This window comes from Manis javanica, chromosome 1, assembly GCF_040802235.1.
Source record: "Manis javanica isolate MJ-LG chromosome 1, MJ_LKY, whole genome shotgun sequence".
Classification (NCBI taxonomy): Eukaryota; Metazoa; Chordata; class Mammalia; order Pholidota; family Manidae; genus Manis; species Manis javanica.
Window position 1 is genome coordinate 98,137,194 of NC_133156.1, and position 6,000 is coordinate 98,143,193.

The 6,000-nt window shown below is 48.0% G+C and overlaps 1 protein-coding gene across 1 annotated transcript in view; it reads right to left on the minus strand.

Moving 5' to 3' along the window:
• The window catches only part of PIK3R1 (phosphoinositide-3-kinase regulatory subunit 1), an 89,692-nt gene extending 84,065 nt beyond the window's left edge, over positions 1–5,627 (minus strand). The window contains exon 1 of the mRNA XM_037026114.2: positions 5,416–5,627. The gene's annotated coding sequence lies outside the window, so the exon portion shown is untranslated. The remainder of the gene's footprint in view (positions 1–5,415) is intronic.
• Between the last annotated feature and the right edge of the window lie 373 nt (positions 5,628–6,000).

The window sequence follows — 6,000 nt, forward strand, 5'->3', positions numbered from 1 at the left end:
CACTCTGTTCCTCAAAATAAACTCATGTCTGATGTCTGACAAGTAGCAATCCATAACTTCTTATCAGGCAACCGCTCAAAAGTAAAATTTCAGTTTTACCCTCTAACCTGCAGGCATTTTGGCAAAGATCCAAACAAAATTCTCTGAAAACTCATCTGACTTTGTTGACTGACTTATTACTGTTTACCAAAGGCAAGGACTTAGCAAACTTGGAGGTGAGGCAGGCGTAAAGGATAGTTTAAAATCACTTTAAATAAATCAGGAGTCTCTCCTGATCGTATGATTCTATCCTACAGTGAAATGAGCAGCTTGGCTCTAGGTCCCAGCGCAAAACAGGACTTCAATCCAGCCGCAGAGGCTACGGAGGGCTCCTGGGGCCCCCACCATTCTCCCTGTATTCTCTCTCCCTATCCTCAGTGTGCTAGCTCTGTGTCTAGGTTAAGCTGCCCACCTAAATTCACTCAGGCTTAAAAAAAAAAAATCATTATTTAAAACTCTTTCCACCTTTCAAACATGGTATTCTGGAAACCATGAAAGTGAAATTGAAGTTAAAATTTTCTAGTAAACATAATAGATTTTAATTTATAATGATGGGCTCATGATAAATTTATGGTACGTGAATGTTATCTCAGTTAAAATAAAAATGATGGGCTCAGATTAAGCCCAAAGTCACAGTCATCAAACATCTCCTTTCATTTTCAAACCAACCAGAATGTGCAGTGGCCAGCCAGGCTCAGGGCAGGGTCTCTACTGTGGGGAAGCAGGGTGTCTGTAGGCCAGAGTCTTGCCCACAGCCCTCTGGGGCTGGTGGGAGGGTGCTGGGGTCTCAGGACAAGCCCAGGTGAAACAAGGAGACAGGCCTCTCCATAAAGCAGAGCGAGGGGACAGTGTGGAGCACTGCAGGAGGGACGGAGGGGAGGGAGCCCAGGTGCCACTGGAGGCAGCACTGAAGCTCAGCGGTCATCCCTGGGAGCTGCGAGAAAGGGTGGCGCCCCGGCCCACAGGGTGGCCTCCAGAGCCTGAGAAACAGTCTATCACCCAAATGGCCAGGGGGCTGACCATTCCGGTTCTTGGTGAAGCGGTGGCCATGGAATGAGAGGACTTAAGTAGGAAATCTAAAGTCCTTCTTATGAAAGCACAATGCTATTTTGTAAAATTCTCAACAAGAAGGTAGTATACACCCTGAGCTTCAGACTCAGGCAGCTGTTCCCTTCAGGGCCTCCCCTTCAGGGCCTAGACTTTTAACCTTGTGCAAGTTACTTAAACCTCTCTGTGGCAATTTTATCATTTGTGAGACGCAATAAGCAAAACCTACACCTCATAGGTTTATTACAAGGATTAAATGAAATTACATAAATAAAGCACTCAGCTCCAAGCTTAATAATTAGAACTTAATATGATTAACACCGACATACTGCTTATTATGGGCCACGCACATATCACCTCATTTAATCCTTACAACCATCCTGGGTACAATTATCATCCCCATTTTACAGATGAGGAAACGAGCACAAAGAAGTTGTACAGCTCTTAAATTGTAGTGACTGTATGATAATGATCGTTGTTGTTACTATTATTACAATTAGAATGGCATGCCATTACTACCACTTATATAATTCATATTTAAAACAGGAACAGTTGCCTGCAATTTCTTTTGTATTGTCTCTAAATGCAAACAATTCTAAGTGAATCCTGAAGGTAGCCAAATAAAACTCTGTCTCTTAAGCCCCTTTCCAGAATAAATAAATAAAGGCTGCACGTGTCTATCCAGTTCTCTCCCTACCTGAGATAGAGGGTGGCTGTGCAGAGGTCAGGGCAAAGGCACCCTGGAAGGGGCCAGGGATGTGGGGCAGTGTTGTGAGGCGGCAGGTGGAGTTAGGGGCTGATACTCCTCTCCAACAGGCTTTGGTGGCTGTTCTCTAGCAGCCCCCAAAGAGAGAAGATGACAGCACTAATGCCATCCTCCAGGGACTGGAGGCAGCTGCCTCCTCAGGTTACACACCCAGCTCCTGGGACTAAGGGGTGGGGGGTGTCCCGTGAGGAAGGCAAGGGGCAGGGCATGCCAGCCCAGGCACCTGGCTTTATTAACTCCCTCCTCCGCCCAGTGGTGGAGTCTCCTCACACTGAGGCCAGACTGCTGTGACCTCAATACTCTCTGATGATCATTAACCTGAAAACTATTTTGACTACAGGTGCCTATGAGTATGTATTTGATTTACTTTAAGAGAAACAATGCTGGGAGGATAAAATCTCCAACGATGTTTTTATAGTAGTATTTTTTTTTTTCAGCAAAAGCTGTACTACACTATTATATCCTTTCAAAGAGAAAAAAATACTAACATAAGTCAAACAGACAAGTTTTTGAGTAATTACATAGCCTGTTTTTCAGCTAATTTGGCATAATGTACAGGAAATGAGTGTTGGCAGAATCATGGCAAGTAATCACATTAGGTGGAGAAGATGGGGAAAAAAGCAATATAATATGAATATTTAAAAAATTAGTATAACCTAAGTTTTTTATTAAAAGTGATAATACAATTCATATTATACCTTCTAATGTAAAGACTGAATTGATAACCCCTTCCTTCCATTGGTGAGCAACTTTTCTGAGGACTTTACTAAGATGCTCTATTCTCTTTCCTTTACTGACAAATCCCTGTGCCCTCCAAAAGAGGGAGATCTGACTAAAATGTGTAATACACTGAGAAAAGAACTTCCCATTTTCTTCTGCACTGTGCATGTCTCAGATGTGAGACAGTTAAAAGCAAAGTAGCAAATGCAAACATTATCTCAGCTTTTTATATCCTAACAGACCATAAAATCATTTTTTAATCTGCTCATTCACCATCTCTGTATTCAATAAAACACATTTTGCAAATCATAAAATGTAAGCACAATAAAAGATGAACTAAAATTGTCCCTTTTTTAATGAGCACGTGGAAAATCTTTCAGAGTGGGTGCTTTTTTTAGAATATTGCCCTGAACTAAGAAAAAAAGTAAATTTTGACAAACATACTAACCTAAAAACTACATAGCATTCATGGAAATGTTTAATTAAAGGTGTGGCCAACACTTTTAACAGCACAAAATTGGGTAAGTGGAGTAGGTTTGCATATAAGATACAAAACCCTTCAAAAATCAGCTTAGGTGTAATTGACATTTCTAGAAAATGAATGCATACTACCTCACCACTGTCAAAAACCAAAATACATATTACCTATATCACTTACTCTGCCGCTTGTTTCCCAAAACCAACTTTAAGCTATGAGGATTTCCTGATCTTAATAAATTTATATTTCAAGAAATAACTAAGGGAAGACAATATAATTAATTGATGGGGAAGTGAAATGCTTTTTCATATTGGCTATCAGCATCACAAATGTGAAAAGACAAAGTGATATCATTCTACAAAAGCAGATAAAATAGCAGTAGTGTGGACACTGCAGAGTTCTGTTATGCAACTGACAAGAACAGGTCCCAAATTAAGATGAAAGTTAGAAAGCAAATGCATACAACACTCTGAAAGCCAATATCAAATACAGATTACTTCCTTTCAACTGTAAAAATCTGTATACTTCTACCTAAAAGTATGGTTCTATAGTACCTACCTGCAAGTGGCATAGGAAAGCTGAAGAGGCCAGCAGTGACATAGCCCAACATTCCCACCAGACAGGGAGCCTCCTTCACTAGCCTTTCCAGTTTAAACCTTGATTCTGAACCAAACACACCTCCCACCCACCCATCCCCAAAAACACTCTTAGGCCATTTTCTAGGTAATGACCAAAACACTCACTTCCCAAAGTTTAAGCAACTTTGTTTCTAAGGAAATTATTATCTACTGCTTTAAAACTATTTATTTCTAGAGCAGTTTAATCTGTCAAAAAACTATAGCTAATGGGGTACCCTTTTTTCAATGAAAAAGATATTTGGGGCCTTCTGTGCAGAGCTCACCAACTTCCCAATGAAGTGCCCCTTGAAGACCCATTACTCTGATAAGCCTGCCTCATAAATGCCCCTATACACACCTACTTCGATCTTTTCTAGCTAACATCTAACCATCTTCAAAGTTACCAAAACGCAACACAACCACCTTCCCAATGAAATACTAAAGTACAATTTCACATAAGCCTGCCTCAATAAGCTTTGTGAATATCCTGCCTAACAACTAAAACTTGAACCTCATCACATTGAAATGACAATCTTATGCAGCATTCAAAACCCGGAACTACTTTATCCATTCGTACTTAGTACTGACAAAGAGGAAAATAGAAAAAAAAAGTCATTAAAAAAAAACCAATAAAGAGTAAACTCATTCAGATACCGTCAGTGCTGCAGCTCCACCGGGGATTAACGGTGGAAGTAGACCTTTCCGCTATTAACAGCGCCCAGAGAAGACTAAGAATTTCCCCAAATCCAGTTCACATACATTCTGCGTTCAACATGTAACAGCCATTCCGCTCACACCCTGACGTTTCATGCTCGGATTCTGGTTATCAAAGTACATTTCTGTACCGGAGCTGGTGGCCTGAGCTTTTCTGTTTTCTTTGTCTCGTGATCGGCGGGGTAGTTTCTGCTCTTGGGAAGCGTTAGAGCTGTGGTTTCCAGGCAATTCCCCACGATATTTTAGCTCAGGTTTGCACGTTCTCTTGCTCTCCCTAGTCGGCTCCATATTGCAGAGCAAGTCCCTCCAGTCTCCGACCGCCTTACAAAAAGCTGGATTTCCGGGCTGTTCCAAGACCCCATTAACCCTGCCTCCATCAACCTGCACAGGCCCGGCGGGCATAGACGCCGAGTTAAGGCACCAGCGACCGGCCGCCCCGAGGCGCACTTCCCCCACCCCGGAAGAGGAGGAAGGCAAACTTCGGAGGCGGGTGCTGGGGGCGAGCTCCGGGGACCCCCGCCGCCCCTCCCGCCCCGGTGAAGGGCCCGAGCACCAACCCGCGTTGCAGCTGGAGGGCACCGGGGAAGGCATAGCTCCTAACCGCTAACGCAAAAGAAGCGGTCAGGGCGCTCTTCTCCGAGGAAGGGCCCCGGAAAACTGCAGCAAGGCGACAGCGGGAGACCCTCAGAAGTGTGCGATGACGAAGGGCTGGGGAGAAGCCCGAGATCGCCTGCAACTCCGGCGACGAATGCTCCCGGCGGCGTGCAAACCAGCTCGGAAGAGGACCAGGGAAACGGGAGCCAGGAGGTGACCAAGAGCATGCGGAACGCCGGCCGTGAGCGGGGCCCGCGGCTGCCCGGAGGGCGGGAGATGCCGGCGGCTGGGAGGAACGGCGGCCCGCCCGCTTTCCCCCAGCTCGGCTCCGTAGGAGAAGCGGCTGCTGGTGACAGGAAGAGAGCAGCGGCAGCCGCGCACGCACGCACGGCCTCTCCCTCCCGGGCACACACACACCCGGACCCGCTGCCGCCGCCTACCTCCCCCGCCGGCCGGCTTCCTTCCTCTGCGGGGCCCAGGCTGCAGCGGCGGCCTCCTGAACGCACGGCTTCCACGCGCCTCTGACCCGGCTCCGACGCGCCGGCCGTTCCCCGATTCGCACTCCACTTCTCCGATCCGCTCGCCCGCCACCCTCGCCGCGGCCGCCGCTCCCTCCAACTCCGCTCCAGCTGCTCGCGACTCCTCTCCCAGCGCCCGCAGCTCCAGCGCCCGGCTCCCGCCCCGCCTCCGGCCCCGCCCCGCGCGCCCCGCCCCCGAGCCCGCGCCAACCGGCGGCCGCGTCTCCGCCCCTCTCCTCTGGCGCCGCGCCGGCCTCCAGGCCCGGCTGCCAGCGGGGCGGAGCTCCGGCCCTCCGGACCCTTCCTGCAGCAGGGCTCGCCTTCCGCCCCCAGCCGCGGGGATGCCCTGGGCGGCCGGGCTGCTCGCTACCTCCGCTGCGGAGCGCTCTGGGTCCGCGCCCGGCCGGCCAGGCTGCTGCCCGCCTCCGGGACTAGAGGGTGAAGGGCCTGAGGAGGTCGAGAACAAGTTCAGACTTAGAGGCTGCGTCTCTAAGCGCTGTGTCTTGA